The sequence below is a fragment of the Lutra lutra genome, chromosome 15, assembly GCF_902655055.1.
Source record: "Lutra lutra chromosome 15, mLutLut1.2, whole genome shotgun sequence".
NCBI classification, from domain to species: Eukaryota; Metazoa; Chordata; class Mammalia; order Carnivora; family Mustelidae; genus Lutra; species Lutra lutra.
Window position 1 is genome coordinate 31,438,542 of NC_062292.1, and position 27,280 is coordinate 31,465,821.

General features: G+C 42.1%; 1 protein-coding gene across 11 annotated transcripts in view; it reads right to left on the reverse strand.

Annotated features, from left to right (window-relative positions):
* The window catches only part of DISP1 (dispatched RND transporter family member 1), a 182,519-nt gene extending 160,208 nt beyond the window's left edge, over positions 1–22,311 (reverse strand). For 9 of the 11 annotated variants that reach the window (XM_047703718.1, XM_047703711.1, XM_047703702.1 and 6 more), the window contains exon 1: positions 22,186–22,303. The gene's annotated coding sequence lies outside the window, so the exon portion shown is untranslated. Of the gene's footprint in view, positions 1–657; positions 784–22,185 lie in introns of all 11 variants that reach the window. The other 2 variants (XM_047703699.1, XM_047703698.1) reach the window with 2 other exon arrangements.
* Positions 22,312–27,280: the final 4,969 nt, after the last annotated feature.

Below are 27,280 nucleotides of genomic sequence, written 5' to 3' on the forward strand. Positions count from 1 at the left end.
CTAACCAAGGAAAATAGTAAATCAGAAGCAATACCACATACCTACAGGGATTGCCGAGTTTACTGCTACCATCAAGGAGCTGAGAGCTGTGGGGGGAGGGATGCCTACCACATCCCCGTGAAAATCCTACTGGAGAGAAGACAGACGGATCCTGAAGAACAATGGACCATTTGAAGTTAACCAAGTGAGAACTCCAATTATAGCTGCTGCGCTAGATGTTCTCCCACTGCATGAATGAATGCATCCCGCTGGGAGCTGGCAGGCAGCTACTGATCTAGCAAATACCCTTTTCCGAAGACCTGTCCAGAAGGCCCACCAGAAGCAGTTTGCTTTCAGCTGCCAAGGTCCGCGATACATCCTTACTGTCTTACCTCAGGAGCATATCAACTCTCCAGCTGTAAGGCATAACTCAGTTCCCAGAGACCTGGATCTCCTTTCCTTTGCACAAGATCTTCCACTGGTCCATTACATCGATGGCATTGTGGTGACCAGGCCCTACTGAAGGAAAAGTAGGAACTACTCTAGCCTGGCTGGTAAGACACATCGAAGCATGCTGACCACCCATCCTCTCCGAGATGAAGGGCAAATTGTATCTGGTCCCTCCTACAACCCAAGAAACATACTCCTCATTTGGGTGTATGACTCCAGCCCACTTACCCAGTGACTGGAAAAGCTGCTGGTTTGACTGGGGCTGTGCCCATTGGGTCACATGATGCAGCGGATCCCATGGCGTCTGAAGTGTCAGTGGCAGATGTGAATGTGTTTGGAGCATCTTGCAGTCCCCTGAAAGTGAGTCACCACAGGCCTTCAGGATTTTGGAGTAAGGCCTGGCCATCACCCTCAGACAATTACTCTCCTTTTAAGACATGTTCTTAAGACCTGAGCCGCCCATCCCGAACGGAGTGTAATGTGACCCACCAAACACACAGCTTGGCGTGCACAGCCACACTCCATCATCAAATGTACGTGGTGCATATATGGTCAGGCCCAAGCAGGCCCTGAAAGCATAAGACAGACACATGAAGTGGCCCAAACGCCTATGGCCCTCACTCCTGCTACTCTGCCTTTTCTCTCCCCGCCTGCACCTACAGCTTCATGGGGAGTTCCTTATGATTTGCTAATAGATGGAGACTCAAGCCTGTCTACAGACAGGTTGCCTGACAAGCAGGCACTGCCAGAAATGGCACTACCCCTCCTCCTCCGGGGCATGGCCTTGTTATTTTAAAGAGGGTCCCTGGAAAATCTCAAAGGATTTGTTTCTCACTTTGTGAGAAATGTTAAACTAATTAAGTTTATTCAAATAAACTCCATGGGAAGCGTTGTCAAATAAGTGATAACTTTCAGTTTTATTTGTATGGATACATGCTATTAATATAAGTATTTCAGAACTGTATGAAGTTCAGAGAAATTTGTCAGTACTCTTTATGTTCATGATGTTTTGAGCATCATGTTATCAGTCACAATTCTGGTTATCACATCAAAGTATCATATGTCACTGAAACAAAGTTCCTTGACAGTTACATTAGAATGACCTCTCATCAGGTTTTTATCCATGGCCATTTTGCAGTATTTTGTCATTCAGAGACAAAAGACTTGTTTTCTTACTCCTGATCCTTCTCTGAAAGTGTCTGCAATCAGCTACAGGTGAGAATGCCAATGATGCCATCACTCTGAGATCACACCAGTGGACTAATCTTCCAAGCAATGAAGTTGATGGGGTCATAAACTGCTAATCAAAGATTAACCAGAATGATAATTAATTACCTGAGACTGAATTAACTGATGAGGAGGAAAACTGATAATTTTCTAACAACTTTTTGAAACATTGCTCATTCTATAATTTTTGGGTTTCCTCTCAAACTATCTATAATTTACAGCAACTTGGTAAAGTATACTTCAGTGAAAAGAGATGAGACAATTAGTTTTTCTCCTCCCTGGTCCTTCCACAGCTCAGAACCTCTTACTATTTTTGTTTTCATGGCAATATAGTTATTTGCCTAAGTCCAATAAAAATCGGTTTTCCTTGTAACAGGAACCAACTGAAAACATTGATTATATTACTGAGGCTTTGACTCAACTGTCATACTTAGGAATATTGTATACAATTAGATATGACCAGATAGTTTTAAGGACAAAGATGGTCTTTATGCAGCCAGTGCTAATAAAAGTCTCTTGAGGAAAAAAGTGGTGGGTAATTGGCTTACAGTCTTCCCAGCCTTAAGGTGAGTAAGGAATGCCACTTCCTAGGAGACCCAGGAAACTTAAAATATTTTGAGACTCTCAGAAAGAGAGGAATACAGCCAAATCTATAGGTACTGAAGGCAAAATCTAGTAGCAAGTTCCTGGCTTCCTAGCCATGAGAAGCTTCTAAATCTAACATGAGAGTCCTCATTAAAAATTCTAGCAAGGCAGACTTAAAAATTTGAGTCTAGTGCTCAGGAGATTAAGAGGTACCACCCTCCAGTTAAAAAATAAGTGAGACAGGGCAGTGTAATGTACAGCATAGGGAATATATTCAATAATATTTTAACAACTTTGTATGGTGATACAACATAACTTACTGTGGTGACCATTTTGTAATGTATACAAATATCAAATCTCTGTTATACACCTGAAAAAAAAAATTTGAGTCTATATGGTCAATCCCCGTTCTTGCTGCACTTGTGTAAATAATCAGGCCAAAGTTAATGAGACTAGCCTTATTTTGCAAACGAAACACCTTATCTTTGACAGAAATGGGAGTGACTATAGAAAGAAAAATAATGTTTCAGCAGCTAAATGAATACACCTTGGGGGGGGTCTTAATTTCTACTCTTGTTCACTGAGTTTAAGGTTTTGTTATCTACCTATAAATTGGACTAGATCCTGAATTCTTCTGGCTTCCTCCAATATCTGGCTATAATTCCCCAAATTACATTTCCAATTTTTCTCCAACCCTCCTGCCTTGGAAGCAGTGAGAACTCAAACTGTCCTTTTCTTGAAGCCCTGCAAGCTGAGGATAGCTGATTTGATTTAAACATCTGAGAAATCGCCCCAACAGATCACATGTGAGCAACCTTCCTGCCTGCAGCCATGTGGGCCACTCGGAAAGTTCACTGAAACACGTGGTGACCCCAGAGACATTCAAATTGCAAACCAGAAAAATCTGTCAGATTGTCTCTGCCTGTCCTCACTCCACCATCTCCAAGATGCTTTGAACCCAACATCTAGAAATCTTAACTGCCTGCCTTCTGGACTCAAAAATGGAGTTTAGAGTTTGTTCTAAACATTAATCTTTGTTTTTCTTTTGTCTCTAGAAAAATGTCTTCTTCAATGCCTGACTGCTCATACCACAGAGAGGTCTACTGTAGGTGGGTATCTACTTCCACCTATATACTACCACCTCCTGAAATGAGACACAACTGTTTGACAGGACTGACCACTTCCCAGGACAGAAACTGGTTCCGTGGGTTGTGGGACAGTCTACCAACTCGGGGTTTGGACTATGAAATTTCTTGGGAAAGTTTCACATGGTGGAAAGACAGGGTTCAGGACGTGCTACCCTGGAATATGGCACCTTGGCATCTTGAATATTATATGACAGGGTTCAGGACGTGCTACCCCAGAATATAGAATATATTATAAACTGAAGGAATTTGAGAAATAGCACATGCAGGAAGGACTACCTGAACTTCCCCTGAAGTAGGTAATAAGGCCCTCAAATGAGAGGTGTCCTCCCTGTATCCAGAGGGAAGGAGCATACTTCTCTCTAAGGATGGACGAACACCAAAAAGATTCTTGTTTTCCTCTGTTTGCTACTCTTAGCTCATACACTTTTCCTATCGTATTTTTCATTTTCCCTCTACTTTTGATGAAACCTAGGATAAAAATTGGTTTTAACCATTTTTTTTGATCTTCATTTCCTTCTGATGCCTCCGCACATAAAATTTGTATTAAATAAATTTGAATGCTTTCTTTCAAAAGTCTTCTGTTATAGAGAACTTAGAAAGGAAATTGGTATTTTCTCCTCTACAATAAAGCACCAGATGACTTCCCAAAACAAACAAAACAAACAAAAAAACCAAACCAAAACAAAAAAAAAAACAACAAACAAAAAACTTCTGAATACTTCCCTTTCTGGAGGCTTATATTGACTGTCCTCTTGAGGAAGAAAGAGGAAAGTCTGAAAACAGATCTTTTAGTGGGGCATTAAGTATTGTTTTACCTTGAATCTTATTCTGAGATAAACAGGAGCCAAGAATTACTTAATCTGAGCATCGACTACCATGTGTAAGCTCAGGTAGGAGCAAATACTCTTTTTTTTTTTTTTTAAGATTTTATTTATTTATTTGACAGAGAGAAATCACAAGTAAGCAGAGAGGCAGGCAGAGAGAGAGGAGGAAGCAGGCTCCCTGCTGAGCAGAAAGCCCGATGTGGGGCTCGAACCCAGGACCTGGGATCATGACCTAAGCCGAAGGCAGCGGCTTAACCCACTGAGCCACCCAGGCGCCCCAGGAGCAAATACTCTTAAGAATATTTATAATATTGGGGCGCCTGGGTGACTCAGTGGGTTAAAGCCTTGGCCTTCCGCTGGGGTCATGATCCCAGGTCCTGGGATTGAGCCCCGCATTGGGCTCTCTGCTCAGCAGGGAGCCTGTTTCCCCCTCTCTCTCTGCCTGCCTCTCTCTGCCTACTTGTGATTTCTATCTGTCAAAAAAAAAAAAAAAAAATCTTAAAAAAAAAGAATATTTATAATATTAAGGCTGAAATTACCATGAACATGTCAAAACTTACTTGTATTGGAATTTTGCAAAGTTCTGAGGATTTACCTTCTTCAAGGGCCTCAGTAATCTTCAAAGAGGTGATAACTGTACCTCATCAGTTCTCTTCAGATTTTAGGCTCAAGAAAAGTTTTTTTAATTAAAATAAATTAGATAAGAGAAATTTTCCTTGTATCTGTTTTAACTCATGTTTTTAAGTGAAGAAATCATGCATTGTCAAAAATGGTGTCTGTTCTATTTTTCATCTAATCTCCTTATTTAGCAATAAATATTAGGAAGGCACGTAGAAGTAGAAAATAATTTTAGAGCAGTGTTTCCTAGATTCTTCTTTCCTTCATATAATCTTATAATGTGATTACCTACATAAGATATGTGTTTTCCTTTGTTCACTAAACATTGTTAAATACCATTTTAACAGGAAAGATGATTAATCCATATTTTTTACCTGGTTAAGGTTAACATTTTATCAAGTTATTATTTCTGTAGCAGGCGGTATTAATTCAATGATGCTGGCAGTGGCTTTCAGTTTGTGCTAAGAGAAAAGATGAGCATTTGAAGGGAAACAGTTGCTTGCTTTTAAGTGTGATGTTGAGTAATGACTAAGTACATTCATTTGCATAGTCAGTATAACCTCCAGAAAGATTTTTCCATGACTTTTCCTCAAGTGGATCATGTGATCTGGTGTTTATCATTGACTTGAATACCTTCAAGTCTTACAAACCATGTAACGTGACCATGAAATCAATCAGCTGTTTCAAAGGTCTCTTTGCAAGCAGATTTTATTTTTTTATTCTGGGAGGGGGTGGTATCAGGTTATTGCAATGAAGGCTGTACAGTCTGTGTGTGTATACTGGAAACTTTTCTCCCCTTGCCTTCACGTTCTTTCAGTGACTCTCAATGCACAGATTTCTACACTACTTTTCAGTTGTCTTCTCCAAACAGTCCCTGCCAGCAAAGAGTTAGCTTTGTGCTAAGGCGAACAGGCCATTATGTTTTTAAAAATCAAACAGTGTGTATGGCATTTTGTAGCTGTCTTTTATAGATGACAAAAAGTCAATGCCTGTGAGATTGTAACTTCTGCTCTTTCTTCTTTATTTTAGGGGTGATGGGGAAGGAGCTAATCTCTAAAGAATGGTGAAGTCTGTGAAGAACCTGCAGAGATTGTTATGGTAGCACATGGAACTGATGGATCTTCTGGATTTCTACACCTGCAATGTTCTCAACGTAGGTTTCCTCTAAAAACTGTCTGTGGGTCCTTTTTTCTTCTGCAGGACATGTGTACACAGTTGTTGTACAGGACCTTTAATATGCTGGCCTTAGACTATGCTAATGTGAAATGCTTCTCAGATGATTTTCTTAAAAACTGGGTTGTTTTAACACTGAATGTCAGCATTATTATCTGATGAGAGCTACCTCTCCATTATACATGCATACACATGTAAAATTACGAATGAGGCAGTGATGTGTGAAATACATGGCTAGTATTTTGGGGGCAGTGAGTTTATTTTTGGATAAAAAAGTTATTCTCAAATCTATTTAACAAATACATGCATGCCAAATGTCCATGACGTGTACAGATCAATGTCTGATGCTGGCTAGAATTTAGAAACAGCTCTACATTCTCATCCCTGTCGTCAATGACCCACATCCTGTACTTGTTAGGTATAAGTGCTGGAGTGATTCAGAAGAGATCATCACTGACAATGAGATTAGAGAAAACGTGGACATAATGAACTGGGTTTCAGGATTTGTTTTTAGGCTAAATTTGTATTACGCTTTTATAGATTTCAGAGAGTGCAGGACACCACGTTCTGTTAAATAGTAGGCAGTACCTCAAAAGACACATATCAATTGTCAGAGCAGCTTCACTGTCCAAAAGATAACTTCAGATTTTGAAAAGGTCATTATTCTTTCATTTTATTTGGGTTATATTTGTATCCTGGACATAGATAATAACCTTCTCAAACTAAATTGGAGTCATCTAGACTATAAGATACACCAATCATGTCATACTCTCTCTGTCCTGGACTTATCATCTCTAGTCCACCTTTGGTAATACTACTGATTTTAATTTTCCAATCCTGACAACCACTACTATGCTATATGAAGTGGACAATGGGGATAAGTTGTAGTCTTGCAAATATTTGAAAACTTTTCCCAAGAGCACAGTTAGTTAAGCAACTGACTCGATTTTGGCTCAGTTCATGATCTCAGGGTCATGAGATCAAGCTCTGCACTGACTATGGAGCCTGCCTACGATTCTCTCTCCCTCTCCTTGCCTGCGCTCTCTCTTTAAAAAAATAAAATAAAATAAAAAACAGAACTAACTCACCTCTAGATTTGTGCTTTCTTACCATTTCTGCCTTAGAACATTTCTCTGTCTTTATAGCTGGCTCTGCCATACATTTAAAAAATAGTTTAAAAATATATAATACAGCATTTTTAGGGAATCTCCAGCCATTGGGTTTGCACTGTCAAAGAAGTCCACGTTGTTGTGTGTTCTGAAACCAGCATGTCCTAGGCACATGTGCACAGTCCTGGTAGCTAGCACTTGAAGTGGGGAGAGGAGAAGCTATAGGAAACAGGATAACAGGAGGTGCAACTGGGGAGCCTAAGCAAAGCATAGAGTCAGAGCACAGCCCCTCCCACAGAAAGCCCTAAAGGGGGGATAAATTAAAAATAATTCATCTTCCTGTCAATAGTTACACAAAATTGATCAAAAGAAGAAAAAAAAAAGATAAATGCATACAGGTAAATCTAAATACTGTATTATTTCTGGGGTTAAAAGATCAAGTCCCGGGATGCCTGTGTGGCTCAGTCAGTTAAGCATCTGCCTTTGGCTTGGGTCATGAAACCAGGGTCCTGGGATCGAGTCCTGCACAAGTCCCACATCAGGCTCCTTGCTCAGCGGGGCATTTAGTGCTCCCTCGGCTGCTCCCTCTGCTTGTGACTTGCACGTGCTCTCTCTCTCTCTCTCACAAATAAATAAAATGTTAAAAAAAAAAAAATCAAGTCCCAGAACCCACAATACCAATAAAAATAGTTTGTATCAGAAAAAGACTGATCTTGGATGGCTCAGTCAGTTAAGTGTCTGCCTTCGGCTCAAGTCATGATCCCAGCCAGGTCCTGGGATTGAGTCCTGCACTGGGCTCCCTGCTCAGTGGGGAATCTGATTTTCTTTCTGCCCCCCGCCCCCAGCCCCAGCTCATGCTCTCTCTCAAATAAACAAAGTCTTTGAAAAAAATTATGTTATCTCATAGATGTGTAACTTATTTCAGTTAGTTAAAATTTGTCAAAATTCAGAATTGAGCATATAATCCCAAAATACAATGAAATAATATCTGTTGCATAAAGATTATTTTGTGAATTTAGAAACTGATCCAAAAATCAGAATGTTCAGTAAAGCTTAGTAAGTCAAGTGTTTCCCAATGATAGTGTTATAAAGGTTGACTCCAAGGACAAAGGAAAGTGAAAAACCCTTTGTTCGACAACCCACATATGGATTATCCGTGCCCTCGCCCCATCCCCACTTTAAAGTGTCCATGGCCAATTTTAAATTCTGAGTAGACCTTTTTCTCTTCTACACAGGACACTTCCAGAACTTCCCCATCTGTACATTTTAGAGAACAGAAATTTATTTCCATGCCTAAGATAAACTCTAATCACAGATCTGCCCCTAAACTCCAATATAACCCAAAATACAGTATGAATGCTTTAACTTTTTGTTTCTCCCAGTACAAAGGTTTGGCTACCAACTTTAAAGCAGTATGTCACATAGTCAACAAGGTGATATAGTCCTCTCACCTGGAATAAAAGCTGAACTGTTTTGCAAGACACCAACTGGCAATACTAAAACTAAAGAAGAAAGTTCTATTTGACTAGAAATGTAAAATCCCGCATGTACACACAGACTCTGATAGGGCACACGGACTTCCAGGAGTAGGAAGCTTCAATAGAACTGGACGATGTCTACACCTGAAGGTGTCAGAGCTTGCTGTCCGGCAGAGTAGTTAAGGGCTGTGGCCCTGAGGTTAGGATGCACGGATTTGGATCCCAGCCCTGATGACGGTTTAACACAGGTAAGCTATTTAGCGTCCATATAGTCCAGACTCCATCTGGGAGGCAGGCACAACAGCCCTTCACAGGACTGCAGTAAAGATTAAATTAGATATGATAGATGTAAAAGCCCTCAGCATAATAATCACACGGTAAATATTTCATAACTATGAGCTAGCCATGGAATTATTATCCTGTTTCCAATATTATTTTACAACGCCACACTACCAGAAGTGTCAAACAGCACCTCAAGCAGTGGCTAAATAAATTATATTTTTGTCACTCCCTGACAGGAAATAATGCAAATGCCCACCATATGGCATTCCGCAAACACAGTAACTTATCCAATGCCAAGCAGCCACATATTAAATCATTAAAAATTATTAAGGCATCACAGTGGAGACTAATCTGCTCACTCAAGCCCAAAGAACTGATCACTAATAATCAAGTCACAGTATTTGAGGGACTAATGAAAATTTTCTACAATACACTGCTGCAGTGACCTTGAGGGGGCAACCATAAAAAACCCCGATAAAGTCAAAAAGAATCAAGAACCATACAAAGTATGCTATGATCACAGCACTCCGATATGCCAGCCTCACAGCCTGGGCAGCTGGGGGCCAGCAGGAACTAAGGGAGGCTCTTCACAACAGCTGAGTTCTCTCGTGTTCCACAGGAACAAGTACCCATAGCAGATAATTCTAGAAGTCTGGTTTGTGTTTGACATTGACAGCCTAAGAAAACCTTAGCAGTCTCAGGGAAAGTAACACTTATGCCCAAAACCTACAACTCGGGGATGAAAAGAAAAGACTGAAGAAAAACTGAATTCTTACACCACCGCTGGGGCCAAAACTATTTGAGACCCAACTGTGAACTGGCAGCTACCACCATCAGTATCACCTGCACCAACTCCTAGAGCAGGAATCTAAGAACCACTTACCCGTAGCCCCTAATTCACTCTTCATTTCTAAGCAGCCTTTTTGTCTCAGTTTAAAAAGATCGAGAATGTCTAAAATTCTCTTTGCAGCAAATGGAAATGCATTCATCATTACGCCCCATTATCCTTTTCAGCTGGCGCTAACATGTGGTTGTAAAGCAGGAAAACGAGAGAGTCTGGGCAGTGTTGTCACAGCTCAAATTCCAGCCCTGCCCTGCAACGGGCTGTAATACGAGAAAGTTCCTGCTTCACATTCCAAAAGAAATTCATTCTTCTGTGATCAGCCCTCTACTTTAACTGCCACCTCTCTTTGTGTCATTGTTTTTATCCACGTGCACCAAATATTTTGTAAGCATTTACTGAACTACTTTAAGCTACATTTTGGTATCATCCTTGAAAGAAACATTTATCCATAATACCCTGATTGCATCTCATACAAGTTTACAGTGGAACACCACTGTGAGTGCGTGGATATTAAAAACAATTCTAGAAGCAACATGCTGCTTATACTCTCTAGGAAGTACCCGAGGGTAGACGCCAAATTTAAGGCTCTTTTGAAACACAGCGGAAAACGGTGTACAATCAAAAGCAGATGGGCTTTAAAATTTTAGTTCCACTGTCTGTGTTATAAATTTAGACATATTACTTGATCTCTCCAAACTTTGGTTTCCTCACCATAAAAGGGAAATATAAATATCTACCTTAAATAAGGTTATTGCGAGGGCTGAATACAATGTCTCGTAAATGCCCTGTGCAGTGCCCAGTATGTAGCATATGATCAATAAATAGAAGCCAGTGTTATTAGAGACATTTTCAAGAAGAGGAACACATGTAGTGGTGACTAACACTTTTGGGTGGAAAAAATTCATCATATTAACAGAACTTATTATTACTGTCCTAAAAAGAACAAGTGAATCATAAGCTTCACAGGAGAACCTGTAACTCAATACCATAAATTAGGAGCACTTAACTTATGGCAAGGTGGAAGACAGGAACCTACAATTAAGAAGTGAGTTATATTTCATAAGAAGAGTATTTAAACAACAACAACAAAAAAATGTAATGAGATTACGGAGGAAGGACCTGAAGAAGGAAGAAAGTCATGAAGCGGCTACACTGATATGTCAAGTTGAGAAAGGTCCTACCTCTCCCCATTATCATTTCTCCTCTTCTTAACTCCTCTAGGGAAGAAACATGTTCTTCAGAAAATGGGAGTCCAAAAAGTAAGTCTGAAGAGACCAGGTAAACAAGCAATCTCTATATATTAAACCATATACTAACACTCTAGACTGACAGGTTTTTGTTTGGTTCTACAAATTTCACTTTAAAATACATATACAATTTAAATAGTGTACCTTAGGAGCAGGTCTATTGGTCATCCACACCTTCCTCTGAATTAACATAATCAAATAATTAAGGAAAATTTCACTGGGAGGAGAGGTTAAGGTACTAGAGGGAGAGAGAAATGGGTGATACAGCAGAGCAGGGAACGAAAGAGCCTTAAGGGTTCCAGAGAGACCCATACTCGACAGATGTCCAAGTACCAGCAAGGCTCCTTAGAATGAAACTAAACACTCCAGGTTACTCTGTTCTGAACACGAGGGAAACGGCTCCAGGGTCTGGTTCAGAAATAATCACATTGTACAGTCGGAGCCTCATGTCTAGTCATCTCAAATTTGATCCCATACACTGAAAAAATCTGTTAGACTACTGCCGAGTCTACATCCATAAATGGTTTTATATCTTAAGATGCAATTATTGGAGAAAATGTCTTTTTAAGGCAGTCCTCTTTGGAGAAGGTATCCACTGAAATACTACATTTTGTTTTCTACTCAAAACCTGAAGGAAATAACCCTTTGAAGAGGAAAGGGAGAAGTTGCTTCAAAATCCTGCACCTTCACTCCCCTTTCCAACTGTATCTTCCTAGTTATAGTCCAAAAGGCAAAAAAAAAAAAAAAAAAAAAAAAAAAAAAACCCGTAATAAAATTGGAAATAATGCCATAGTTAAGTATACTGTTTCAATTTGAGGAGATGAAATCTGCAATTGAAATACAACCCCCCAAAAAAGGGCAGAGCTTATTCAGAAGGACCAGGCCTATTGACCACAGAGATGAAGTAGCACTGTCTATGGTCAGAGATGTGCCCCTGCCTGGAGATATTAAAGCTGAAGTAAGAAACCACATTGAACAGCTGTGGGCTGGCACGAAGTAGCTGGAGTGAGCATAAGCGAAGGGGAGAAAGAAAAAGGATCTCTAGTGACAGCTTCTGATCAAGACTCTCAGCCAGCAGCCAGGATACAGTATATAAACGCTATCATTTTTAGTACTACGAGCCAGGCATTATGCAAATGAGTGCATGGCGTATATCATCTCCTTTACTCCCTCTACTGGCTATGTGCAGTGGGTATTAATATGCTTATTTTGCAGGTAAGGAAGTAAACGTGGACGATGCCTAAACCCCCGCAACCTTCTAAAGGACCCATTTACTTCCTACAATGTTTTCACGATGCCCCACAGAACCCTTACAATTCCCTTTTGGAAGGATTTCCAAACTCCACCCTGTGCTTCTCAGACAACACTTGAGTTCCAACAGCTCCTATTTCTCTACTAACCTCCTCAGGAAAGAAAGCTCTCTCAAGCAACTTCTTCCGAACCACACATTCTCCCCGACTTGAGATCCTCTGGAATATCCCCCTGGGAATCATCTGATGGCTAGCTTGTACTTCGCTGTGAAATCTCTCCAGGTCCCAGGGGTAGCCCATGTTAATGTGGCCCTAAGCAGATATGCTGTCCACCTGTGCACACCATGGGTCACACCCACTTCTCTCTGCCCACCCTCCCCCCAGTGTCACTAAGTGGCCTGAATATCATTTCCATTCTCTGGACTATCAATTCATACTCAATCCCTTAAGTAAGGACTCAAAATCACCCTCTCTTCAGAAAAGCCCTTTACTTCTCTGTAATCACTCTCATAGCAGAACCATACTGGATTGGAAATCAGATCCGGCTTCTAATGATGGTTCTTTGATTCACTGTGTTACCTGAACAAAATCATCCACCTTCCTGGGACTGGTTTCTCAACCACAAATGAGGAGAATTTGACGAAATAAGCTCAAAACTAATTCCCACCGCTTAAGAATTTTTTATGCAAAAAGGCTAGTAACAACTTATAAAAAAAAAAAGGTTATAAAATTCTTAAATTATTCAAGGTACTCCAAATTTTAAAAATTAATACACAATATATAAAAACCATGAAAAACAGAACTTTTACATTTCAAAGGGTGACAAGGTTGATTTAATTGTCCATTTTCTATTCTTTATTTGACACATGAATGAAGACCCAGGTAATCCCTTGGAAGCTACTGATCTATGAATACAGACATTATCCTCATCAGTACTCACTACCCAGTATTTTTTTTAAATATTTTTTATTTATTTATTTGACAGACAGAGATCACAAGTAGGCAGAGAGACAGGCAGAGAGAGAGATGGGGAAGCAGGCTCCCTGACAAGCAGAGAGCCCGATGCGGGGCTCGATCCCGGGACCCCGAGATCATGACCTGAGCCGAAGGCAGAGGCTTAACCCACTGAGCCACCCAGGCGCCCCTACTACTCAGTATTTTAACATACCAAACATGTTTCAAGAACTGTGAAGGTTGGTCTTATGGTCAACCTGGTTGGAAGGTATTTTGTAGATGTGGTTAGTATTTCTTCAAGAAGCTGACTTTATATAAAGGAGATTACCCACAATTGTGTGGGTAGGACTCATCTACTTAGCTGTAGGCTTAAGAACAAAAACTGAGGTTTCCCAGAGAATGAATATCTGCCTCAAGCCTGACAGCATCAATGCTTGCCTGACGTTCCAGCCTGTCAGCCTGCCCTACAAATTCTGGACTTATTAATCCCTACAACTTCATGAGCCAATTCCTTTAAATAAATCTGTCTTTTTTTTTTTTTTAAGCATTTTACTTTTTTAAGATATTATTTTTTATTTGACAGACAGAGATCATAAGGAGGCAGAGAGGCAGGCAGAGAGAGGGAGAGGAGGAAGCAGGCTCCCCACTGAGCAGAGAGCCCGATGTGGGGCTCGATCCCAGAACCCCGAGATCATGACCGGAGCCGAAGGCAGAGGCCTAACCCACTGAGCCACCCAGGCGCCCCCAAATAAATCTCTTTTGAAACACACACACACACACGCACACACATATTACTGGCTCTGTTTCTCTGGGGAGCCCAAGACACCAACATACTCAGACGCAGACTGGTATTTTTTTTTCCTTTTTGTTTTTGTTATTGTTTGTTTGTTTTTTAAGGCTTTTATTTATTTAACAGAGAGAGACACAGGAAGAGAGGGAAAACAAGCAGGGGGAATAGAAAAGGGAGAAGCAGGCTCCCCGCTGAGCACAGAGCCCAATATGGAGCTCGATACCAGGACCCTGGGATCATGACCAAAGCAGAACGCAGACACTTAATGACTGAGCCATCCAGGTGCCCCCTCTTTTTTAAATAAGGGTTAACAGATGTCTGTTTCTTGTAACCTCTTCTTTAAAATATAAAAGCATTTTTTAAATGTTAAAGTATTTTAAATAAGTGCTCAGAAGGTTATTTTTAAGTTAGTACTTCCTCCACAACGCCAACAAACTAGCAATACCGCCATCACTGTGCTTTTCTTTACTAAAACACATAGGAGGGAAAAGAACAGTGATATTTCCTACATGGAATTTTTAAGCTCCAAAACTGATTTCCGAAGACTGTGAGAGTCTACTTTTTTTTCTCACTGTCAGGGCTTTGAAAGTATTTCCTCACTACCCGTTAGTGTAACATCACTGTGGGGAAAGTCAACCATCAGCCCAATCTCAAACACTGAGGAACCATACCATATAGATGTAGACCTTGCCCTACTTGGTGACTTTTGCAAAATCAAGCTGAGTATTATCCAGCTCTAATTTTTATTGTTGATCCATCAACTGGTGAATCTTCAACAGTGACACAGAAAAAGATTTCTGAATCACTACACACAAAACTACTAAGGATCTAAATCACACACTTAGTGACATCAGTTCACACACTGGTGCCATTCAAAAAACATTATGATACATGATAACTAGAAACTTGTTCTGTAAAGAGGCCAGTAGTGTTTAGGCCTTGCAGGCCATAAAGTCTCTATGGCCACCACTCATACCTCTGCTGGTGTCGCCCCAAAGCAGTCAAAGACAATCCATAAATGGATGAGCATAGCTGTGGTCCAACACAACTTTATCTACTAACACAGGCCATTGTTAGCGGAGTGCGGGGCGGGGTGGGGGGGTGGGAGGGTGTACTTTGCTGACCCCTGCCATATACTCAGGAAATCACCCAGCTGGAAAAGACCCTGGAGATCACATGGTACAATATCCCACTTGATGCCAAAATGCCTATAATTACATCCCTGACAAATAGGTATCTGGTCTCTGTTTAAGTCCCAGTGACAGGACAGTTCCCATAATCAGACTCTTCTCCAAGCTAGACAGTGTTTCTCCATGAGGGACACTGAGATTTTAGGATGGGATATTTTCTTGTTGGGTAGGACTGCCCAAAGCACTGTGGGTCATTTGGCACCCCTGATTCCCAAATACTAAATGCTAACTACACACACATACACCCCTCACTGTGATAAACAAATACTTTCCCACAGATTTCCAAATCCCCTGGGGTGGAGGTGTTGGCACCCAGTGGGTCAAGATGCACTGAACTGTATCAACAATGGGAGTACGTGGTAGGCGTCCTTTGCAGCCATTCCTCCTTCAACCTACAGCAGACAGAATAAATCACAGTATTCTTTAATACCGAGGGTGGACTCTGCCTCACATTTTTAACAGTGTTCAAGAATGAATCAGAATCATGATGTTAGCACATATTTGTTGTCCCTAATCTAAAAAAAGTTCTGCATACACACTCTGAAGAGAAACTGGCTTCCTCTGATTTTATAAGGCTGAAACATAATACGGTTTAATTTTAAAACCTATGGGGCTTTGTCAAAGTTTGGTTTTGAGAATGGCTGAGGGGCACTGAAGGCACCGAGGGCCACTGAAGGTGGACCGAGGTTAGGAGTGCAAGACACGCAGCAGCCCTGGGCACAGCTCACTTCTGCACCATTAAGTCATCCTGCGTCCTGTCTGAGTGGGGAGTATCCCACCAGAAACATATGTGGACAGAAAACCATGCTCCCGATGAGAAGCATGAGCTATGTAGCTATCATCAATCCAAAGCCAGCCCTGTCTCCACAAAAGTCTGAAGAGCTAAGTATTATAAATGTAAAAGACAAAGCTTAAAAGGATAAGCAAGTAAGAAAACTGAGACCAAAATAGATCACTACAGGCTCAAATGCTGAACCTCTGAGACCCAGGCAGGATCAAATTTAACAGGAATAAATGTAAAGTCCTGTGGTTCAGTTAAAAAAATAGTTGCACAGGTGCAGGGGCCAGACTAACAGATTTCCCATGAAAATTTGGGGGGCTTTGACTTACTAAATGCTTAATATAAGAGCAAGATGTGTCTTCTTAAATGTTAATGTAATTTTGGACTTCAATAATATTGAACATGCAGTAATAGAACCTTACAGTAAGTAATGGTCCCGCCATTTGCTGCCTTAATCTGATGTCTAAAATAGTGCAGACAATTATGGACGCCATATTTTTTTTTTTTAAAGATTTTATTTATTTGACAGAGAGAGATCACAAGCAGGCAGAGAGGCAGGCAGAGAGACAGGAGGAAGCAGGCTCCCTGCTGAGCAGAGAGCCCGATGCGGGACTCGATCCCAGGACTCCGAGATCATGACCTGAGCCGAAGGCAGCGGCTTAACCCACTGAGCCACCCAGGCGCCCATGGAAGCCATATTTTTAAGATACAGCCAACCTAGTGCAGCTAGAATAGTATGATCAGGATGGTAAGAGATCTAGGTAGTGGCATTATTTAACCTGAGAAGACACATTTATCCTTAAATACGTGACAAAATTTTACATTACAAAGAGAAAATAGACCTATGTTGCTCTGGATGATATAACTAAAACAAATAGATAAGAACCACAACAGGTAATTTGGATCTGTTATAAGTAAAAAAATAATCTTATAAGGGAGCCTCCCAACAATGAACCAAGGCTGATTAGGAAGAGGTGAACACCTTGTTACTCTAAGTTTTCCTGCAAGGGCCATAAAAAAAATCCCTTCCCATAAATCCCAGGAAGGGAAGGGTCATGAAAATATCCAAATTAGGTAGAAGACTGGATTTAATGACTACTACCATCTACTCTAATCCTGAAATGATATTAAGTGCAGAAGAAAAGATTAAGTAGAGTCAGTGCTTTCTTCCCTTAACACCAAGTTCAGTTGGTGAAAAGGGAGAATAAGAAAGCCAAAGGGATTTTAAAATACATCCAAGAATATGTGATACAGAAGGACCTAAAAGTGAGATGCAGTAGAACAGGTGACTCAGGATAAAGGATATATGGATTTGGGGTCAGAAGACCAGGAGTTGCATCCTACATCGAACACAGCCTCATTCCAGAGGATATCGGGTAAGTGACTGAATCTTTCTACAGCTCATGGTTTCCATCTCTGACATGGGATACTACCTGTCCTGCCCTAAGGACCAAATGACTAGATAAGAGAAGCACTCTATAAATAACTTATACATAAATGATCAGTGATTCATTATTTTACTTAGACTCTTCAAGCTCTGCTCATCGCACTTTAAAAAGGATATGAAAAACCTGGGATCTTGAAACCAACCAATATAAGGTCCTGTGAACAGACTAAAGACATAGAAAGAATATTTTTAGGTACAAATCCTAAAGGTATAAAAACAGTCTTACCTGAGGGATTAACAAGGTATTTATTACAAGATAGGCTAAATGTCCTTAAAAAGGATACTGTTCAGCTGTTTTCAATAACCAAGGACTAGAGATTAAGAGGAGGCAGTTTTGGGGCACCCAGGTGTCTCAGTCAGTTGAGTGTCTTGGTTTGATTGAGCCAAAATCCTCTTGGTTTTGCCTCAGGTCATGATCTCAGGGTCCTGAGATCAAGTAGGCAGCAGCTCCTTGCTCAGCAGGGAGTCTGGTTGAAGATTCTCTCCCTCTGCTCCTTCCCCCATGCATGCTCTCTCTCAATTAAATAAAATAAATCTTAAAAAAAAAAAAAAAGAGGCAGACTTGAATGAATATAAGCAAGAACAGGTATATCCAAGGTAGAACATTTACGTGCTTGTTTTGAGATCAAATGAAAATGTATAAGCCACAAAGCAACAGACATAGGAATTATAACCCCAGTTCAGGATGATAAGACCTTGGAAGAGGCTACAGAAGTCTAGAAATCAAAGCGTACTGGTCGTGGACTGGTCAACATTCACCACCCTTCAGTGAGGCACGTCAGATTGTCTACCAACATACTTTCTAGCACTAGCATTGGGTGAATTAGAGCCAATCAATTAACTATTTGTTAGGAAAGAAACATAAAGTTAGCAGTTCTATTCAGAAGTATATTTTACATGAGCCTTCTACTGGGGGGACCTGGTTGGTTTGGTCAGAAAAGCACGTGACTCCTGATTTCAGGGTCATGAGTTTAAGCTCATGTTGGGGGTAGAGTTTACTTAAAAAAAAAAAAAAGTGTTCTTGTTCTTAAGTGATAAAGCAAATGGGGTAAATGGGGTAAAACGTTAATAGATGAATCCAAATAAAAGGTATACAGGTGATTCCTTGTACTATTTTTATTTTTGCAACTCTATTCAATCACTGTGGAAGAGTCACCACTTAAGTTTAAAATATTAGGTCTTGACTCTGATAGTCCTTATCTGCATAGTAGTTAGCTCTTATGATAAAGTCTAGAACTTGATAATGCATCACTTCCTAGAATCTGCCCTACCTCCTCCACTTTAATTAAGACAAATCTGTTCAAATATACTGCCTGGCCTTCTCATCAATCTCCTCGCTTTCTTCTTCAAGATATTGAAAATAAACACCAAAGCTAAAATAAACCTCGATATTTATTTTTTTATTCACATTTCAACCCTTCCTTCAAGCCTTTCCATGATTCCTAATTACCACGTAAACTTGTGACTTCAAGAGCTTCTGCCAGGTCATTCTCATGGAGGTGAGAGAAGTAGGAGGGATCCCTCTTTCTGCCCCCTGCAGGCAATAAAGGACTCATTGTAGGGTACTTTAAAATGATGATAAAGCCACCTAAGTCTTTCTGCTCTTATTATCACCAAGCACCGGCAATTCTAAACAATGTCAGGGCTAAGATACTCCCAACCACCAGAGACCGCTCCCACCATCACCTAACACGTCAACAGTAATGGTTGCTTCCCCCACATCTTTTATTTGAGTTTTCTTTTCATTAGGATCTCAAATTAAAGCAAACCAACAAAGAAAAGTAGTAAAAGAGCAAAGACTAATGGCAATCAGTGTATGTTCTAGAATATCTCTAACTGTATCACTTTAATAGGAAAGTTCGTGTATAATTTAATGTGATGCCTCACTCTAAGCAAAACTGAGTCCATTTATATAACCCAACCTATTATGATTTAGCATTAAAACTATTTTTTAAACAATAATAAAGTAAACAAATGGCTCATAGACATAACTAAGTGTCTGGAGGGTTGAAAATTTGCCAAGATTTATGGGATCAGACTCGGGAGAATGAACAAGACTGTACCAACAGGACTGCAGCCCTTTTGGCCGCTCTGATCCCCCAAGTCACACTGGGGCCAGGTTACTAATACTCAATTAGTCACTGAGAGAAAAGGTCTAACTTTGCAGAAAAAAAAGACAGAAGTCCTTCTAAAAGAAGGGGTTGACTATGCTTTGGCCAACCTTGCTAAGGGCCATGGTTACATTACAGACAAGGCAGCTGGCTGGTAAGTTAGCAGAAAATCAACACTCTCCTTGGAATCTCCTTGTCCAAAAGCAGTATTCCTCAGCAGTAACAAATACTCCTGATTCCATCAAGTGGCAGAAAAGGCCTTTCTAACTAGGGGGTACAGATAACTGAGAATGGACTATATAATTTTAAAATTGACAATAAGAGAGCACAGAACCAAAAAACAACATAGCAAACTACTTCATATATTACAAACAGGTGATGATGGCAAACAACAGACTGTGTAAATAGATGTATACAAAAACAGACTTTGGGCTATCAGTGTTTTGGTAGTTCTCCCAAAGTACAGATATGTATTTTGCCATAGCAGAAACAAAAAGAAATAATAAATCCATAAGAATAACTAGTAATTTGCTGTACCCTCATAAAAAATTTCCACTATTGGTTAACTGTAAAGTGTATCTAAATCCTACAGAATAACACATAGATTTATCCATAAAAGCTTAATAATTTACTCAATTAGGAAAAGAACAAAAATTCCAAAGATTATCCAGAACATAGACCAATCAAATTTCAAATATATCATTCAGACATATAACTAGAAACTTGCCGTGCTCGCTTCGGCAGCACATATAGAAACTTGCCATGGAAGGCGAGCTCTTGTGTTTCAAAAACAAGCCTTTCCTCTACCCAAACTAAAGTCTTAAGATCTGCACACTTTCTCAAGTGCTTTACCTCCCAAAAGTCAAGGGAAAAGGGAAAGAACACATTTTTTAAACCAAGATTTTATGGAAAATTGAGGACAAGCCTTGTCAGAAAAAGATTATCTAATTTCAAGAAATGAGATTAAATTAATATATATGTATGTAAATGTACACAATGGTTAATTCAATAACTATAAAGACCAGTGTCTTTTCATTTTCTAATTTGAGAAATTATTCAATATGCTCAATTACATGTTAAAGCATTGTTTATTCCTAAGCATGGCTTTCCAATCATGTCCCTAAATATAAGGAAACCATAACTATGTCACTCAAGCACAGACTTTCAAGTCCATCAAGAGTTTATGCATGTTACTAATACTGTAATCTGAAATCTGGAACAGAGTAGATTTTAACTGTTTTCCCCCCACACACACACCCCCAAAAAAGATGATTAAGTATGTGTGGTGATGATCTGTCATCAGTTTGATTGTGGCAATCATTTCACAATGTATATGCATTATCATACTGTACACCTTAAATAGATAAAATTTTTATTTGTCAGTTATACCTCCATAAAACTGGGGTTGTGGGAGGAATTTATAAGCTAGCAAGACAGTAAGGCACCAATAAATATAAAATATTCTGGTTTATTTAATTAGTGCAAGTCAGACCACCAAATCAGATCCAAAAATTCCCTGTACCAATACAGTAATTTGCAAAATAAAAAAGTTTAATACTTGAAATAGCAAACACCTGCAACAGGCAAGGGCTCATCAAATCTCACCCTCCACCAACCACAGTGGGATGGCTGTCCCTTGCTACCCTGCCCAGTTTGTACCCCCGAGGCTCACAGCCAGCTGTCTCCATAATTACACTTACGGGAGACATTACATGATATAGATTGGGAAGCACAAATTCATTGCAGCCAATAAAGCTTATATATAACGCAGACAATAGCTGAAATTAATAATGATTACCTCCGGCAAGGTTACAACAAGCCCATACACTTCACTGGACACTAAGGAAAACTGAATGTGTTTAATGTGTACATGACGACAGATCTGGGGTCATTAGTATTTGTTAACACGCTGTCAACTGCAACGCAGTAGAAATGAAAGGTAAGTAAATTCTCAGGAACTAGTCGAAATCGGCTGCAGGGCTCTGTAAAGTTGCGCTTTCTGGTTAAACCGAGCAGGAAGCAATAGGTAACGGGGTGGAAGCGCGTCGGTGAAGCAGAAGCCGAGCGAGTCCCACTGCCGTTGTGAAGCACATTCAGAAGCTAACCCAGACCGCTGCCCACTCAGGGAAGACCGCCCAGCAGGACCACGGGTCTCGGGGGCGCCAAGCTGGCGCCGTCAGGGGATGGAGGTCCCAGCCCCACCGCGGGGCAGACGACTACAGGTAGTGCATGACCTGACGGCTCTGACAAAGCCAGCGGCACGAGCGACCGCAGCCAGTGGAGAAACCACGTTTCCCAGGGAATGCGAGCTCTCCTCCGGAGACCCGCACTGGGTGAGCACACACACGCCCCGGTAGCCGGCACCACCTGGCAAGCGGGTCCCACGAGCTCGGCGTCCAGCAGCGGGCGGCCGGCCACCTGCCCTACCCTCTGAGTCCGCACCTTCCCGCCTGCGACCCCCGGACGACGGCTGACCCTGGCCGCCACCTCCGTACGCCGCCCCGCGGTCCGCGTCCTCCCGGCTCCCGCCCTCCGGGACGCACCCCCTGCCCAGGGTCGCCCGCGGTCCCCGCCCCGGGCTCCCCCTCACGCCTGTCCTCGGGGTCACCCGCGCCCGCGGCCCCCGACCATGCTCGCCTCCCTCAAGCCCCGGGCCCCGGCGCGCCCTCCGGCCGGTGTCCAACCGCCGCGTCCCTACCCGGTCTCCCCGTCCCGCAGCGCGGGGTAGCAGCGGCGGCGACGGGGCCGAGACACCTCCACTGAGGAGACGAGAGCCGGGAACGCGCCAGCTCGGATGCCTACCCGGAGCCGGCTTCCGCCTCCCACCGGAAGGCGTCCGCGGGCGGGACCGGAAGTCCCGCCCCGGCCTGGAGGCGCCGGGTAGGAGAGACAGGGGATCTCTGGCGGCCGCCCATCCCCCGGCACTAGCTCGGTACGCCGCGGTCGAGTCAGAAGGCGTGCGTCCTGGCCCGCGGAGCACCTGAGCCTGGCGGGACGTCACCACACGTCCGCGGACTGGCCGGGAGCGGGCGCCGGGGCTGGGGGTGACGGGAGCCGGCTACGAGCTGAAGGCCGGCCGAGGCGGGAGTGCATGCCGGGGAGAGGGGCGCCGGACACAGCCCGGCCGCGTGGCGGAGCCGAGGGTGGGGTGCGGGAGACTGCGACGGGGAGCCCGGGGTCTGCAGGTGGGGGGCACGGGGCGCATTGGGGAAGGCGGTGGGCATGTCACCCCCACCGAGTGAGATGGCAGCTATAGCCGCAGGGAAGCACAGAATGGGCTGAGAAAGATGAAACTTAAGTACCCGCTACAGTAATGAGGATTGTTGGCTCCATGTAGTTATTTTCTTGCTTGCTACTAGTGTTTAATAAGTACCTTCTTGTACACCAGGCCCCGCTTTTCCGTTTTAGAAAGAAAAAGCATGACAAAAGTTTTTCTTTTCCTTTTGGTAGTAGCAAGGTATGTTGTGAAATAACAGATAGGATTGTTACAGAAGAACAGGAGAATGGAGGTCGTACAGAGTCTGTACCTCAAGGCCACAACATCTGCTCTGGATGGAGTAGAAGGGTACAGCTTGGGGTTTCCCCACCTTGGGGAGGCGAGCAGTCCATTTGTGGTGGCGTATGAAATAACCCAATCATGTGGTAGAGAGCCCTAACACACAGGGCAATCCCTTAAAGAGCCATATATGCATATACAGTTGACCCTCTTCTAGGGCAACCAAACGTCTTGGTTTACCCAGGATTGAGGGGGATCCCAGGACACTGGAATTGTGGTGCTTAAACTGGGATAGTGCTAGGAAAAGTGGGACAGTTTGTCCTACTGTCATCCCCTGTAAAACAGATTAATCCAGAGATGGACACATCTTAAATCAGGCCACTTAGACTCTTCCCCCACCCCCAGGAATTTAAAACATGGCATAGGAAAACACAGAAGATAGCCCTTAGAGCAGTCACATAAAGGGCAGTGCCGTAAAGAAAGATAACCCTTTGCAGAGGACCCAGGACCTGCCATGTCTCCTTTGATTGCAGGAGATACCCCTGTGTACTTCCAGACATTTTGTTGCTTGACTAGCCAGAGAAGGCTTCTGCTTGCAGGCACCCACAGCACACCCTTGTTGAAGACTATCCGCTCTCAGAGCCTCTGCTGAATGGGTCCATAGTCCTTGCCACAGCAAACTGCGGCAAATCCACCACAACACCAAATAGCTTGAGAGTTTCATCGCAGATCTGGGTCATAATTGGAGCTGTAGTTGGACTCTCTTGTTGAGCTTAAAAGGTCATGTGAACCTAGAATTGGCTTAGGCATGAGCAAGATGTCCGAGGCAGGTGGAGCGAAAGGGGGAAAACTGGAGGGAAGAGAGAAAACAGCATTACCTAAGAGGTGTTCATCTTAGTCCCCACCTGCCAGGTTTTGATTTCTAGTCCCTTGTGGTGTCCTGCTACACTTCCTGTCCTCAAATTGTATTAAAATTCTGTGTCCTTCTGGGATACCTGGGGGGCTCACTGTGATTTCGGCTCAGGTCATGATCTCAGGGTCCCAAGATGGAGCCCCTTGTCAGGCTTTGCACTTAGTGGGGAGTCTGCTAGAGATTCTCCCTCTGCTGCTTCCCCTCCAAAATAAATTTTAAAAAATCTTTTAAAAACTAAATAAAATTCTGTGTCTTTCCAATAAAGTCCCCATTTTTCTTGGGTTGGTTTTAGTAGATTTCTATTCCCAACACTGAAACAAGACAGCAATTCACAAGGCACAGATTGCCTGCTCACCCTACAGCAACCCACTCTTCTCACCAGAGCTCTGAAGCCAGCTTGTCCTCCTAGGCCAAAAACAGGAGGAAGATTTGCACACCTCCACTGCTGCCTGGTCGCTTCAGGAAAACTGCCTCAGTATCACAGGGTGCATGGGAGGGAGACAGGGAAACCACGTATTCCAAAGTCATTATGCAGAGGGGAGAAGGAAAGTCCACTCGGACGGAGCGGTTTTCCCAAGGTCAAATAGTTCAACCGTCCCAGAGACAGGACTGTTTCAAATCTCCTCCCTCCTAGTCTGTGACCTGATTTTCTGGTAGGGAGGGGGGAGTGCAATACCCGCCCCGGACCCTGCTGCAAAGTCCCCAAGTGTGCAGCTGAACATCCTGGCCTCGGGCATCAGCCAGACTGCAAAATCATGACTTCCATTTCATTGTCAGTGATGGTGGCAAACAGCTTACTCAGAACCTGGAGAGAATGTTTTTTTTTTTTTTTTTTTTTTTTTTTTTTAATTTTTTTATTTTTTTCAGCATAACAGTATTCATTATTTTTGCACCACACCCAGTGCTCCATGCCATCTGTGCCCTCCACAATACCCACCACCTGGTGCCCCAACCTCCCACCCCCCACCCCTTCAAAATTCCCAGATCGTTTTTCAGAGTCCATAGTCTCTCATGGTTCACCTCCCCTTCCAATTTCCCTCAACTCCCCTCTCCATCTCCCCTTGTCCTCCATGCTATTTGTTATGCTCCACAAATAAGTGAAACCATATGATAATTGACTCTCTCTGCTTGACTTATTTCACTTAGCATAATCTCTTCCAGTCCCGTCCATGTTGCTACAAAACTTGGGTATTCATCCTTTCTTTCTTTCTTTCTTTCTTTTTTTTTTTTTTTTTTACAGCTTTATAAACATATATTTTTATCCCCAGGGGTATAGGTATGCGAATCGCCAGGTTTACACACTTCACAACCATAGCACATACCCTCCCCAATATCCATAACCCCACGCCCTCTCCCAACCCCCTCCCCCCATCAACCCTCAGTTTGTTTTGTGAGATTAAGAGTCACTTATGGTTTGTCTCCCTCCCAATCCCATCTTGTTTCATTTACTCTTCTCCTACTGGAGAGAATGTTTTAAGAAAAAATCTCAGGACTCACCAACTGGCTCAGACAGATGAATGGGTTCATTAATAGAGCTAGTAAGGTTAGTTTAAAGAGTGTATTTACACTTTCTATATTCTGTCTCATGCACACATGGGTGTTTTTCTTATTTGTATTCATAAAGATCAACCAACATCACCATCCTCAGCAGCACTTCGGTCCACAGCTGAGCCTTCGTCCCTTTGCACACAGTTACTGGTAATTTGTTGCAAAATAAACTCCTCTGTAGTTAGAGGCAATCAGAACAGCATGTTCCTGGGAATACTGTAAAATCATATTAATTAAAATTATATATGGACTGATAAGGTCAGCCAATGTTCTCCAGTTGATAATTCCCAACTGGGCTGCAGGGTCCTAAAAGCAAGGTATTTTTTTATGAGGATCTCAATCTATTGTGATTCAATAATACCGCTTAAAGTGAAAGTTGACTCATGACATTTAAGGTGGCATTTTCTTCATAAAAGAGGAGCCTGGGGAACTGCCCCAGAAATGTCCCCAATTGATTGGCACATTTAAAAACACAACCTTCGATATTTTGGTCTAATTTGTTTTATTGTGGTGAAAGATATAAAACACAAAATTTACTATTTTGGCCACGCTCAAATGCATACACTAGACATTGTACATCATAATGTTGTGTGGCAGCTGTCCCCATCCATCTCTAGAACTTTCTCTTCTTCCCAAACTGAAACTTCAGACCCATGAAACAGTAACTCTCTATTTCCTAGCTCCCCTAAATCTGATTTTGGTTTAGGTTTATAGGTTTTATATCCCATAAAAATATGTTCAACACAGATCTATAGCCTCTGCGAGTAAACATTTATAAATAGAAATAAAATAGGGCCTTACTCACCTCTTGTCTCCTATGGAATTCAAATGAAACCTGTGATTTCCACAGGGACACCTTGTATAATAATCAGGTATTTCTACTTCAAACCTCTTTAAGACCTATACTCGTTGAAACACCGCCTGTAAAACACCATAGAGAAACTTGGCATGGTTCTCATTAACTGGAAAGTTAGGGTGGGTGTGTTCTGAAGGACTTTTATACGAGCTGATAACTGTAAAAGCCAATCCGTGCTTGTCTTTCTGCAAAAGCAACAAACATCCTACACATCTGATCAGAGCTCAAGCCTCATTATGTTTTCCTCCCAGCGGCTTCACAGCTAAGCAGCAATGCTCCTACCAGTCAAAGCTTCACCTGCTTCACCCCAGCGGGGCTGGTAGAGCAAGCCTTTCCTCATGAATAAAGGTTGCACTACACAGTTTGGTAACAAAAGTAGACACGCAGCTCTACTCCCGACTTGGAAATTTTACCACTAGCTAAATAATAGAATGATTTTTCAGCTCTGAGTCTCAATGATACAAACTTACTTCCAAACTTTCTAGACCGTGTAAAGCCAAGGACCCTCCTGGCTAATTCTGTGGAGCCCCTTCTGGGTCATCACACCTGGACTGCCTGCATATAAGTATGTCCCAAAGATTGCATGGGGCAAACTTATCATAAGAAAGTATTTACTTATTCTTTATGTGAATTTCGAATCTGAGCATCCTCTAATTTTATTTGTGAGCTCTGGCAACCCTGTTGTACATAAGCAAGATTCCTTAAGTATAACATTGGACTCTTTTCCTCTTGCAAAATATGCATAGGGCATTAGACGGTCTCACAACAATCCACCCTCGTACACTTCCCTTAACATTTCATAATAAAAAACAGAAGCAAGTCAACAGATCTGTGAAGGGTACTGTTGAGAACTCTGGAAAGTGTGGAAGCCTGAATCCAAGAGATCTGATTTCCACGTGGTTGTAAAGCAGTAACTTAAGGTGGAGGCAGAGTTCTAGAGTCTAGGATTTTACCCGAGAACTTGGTGGGCAAGTGCTTTT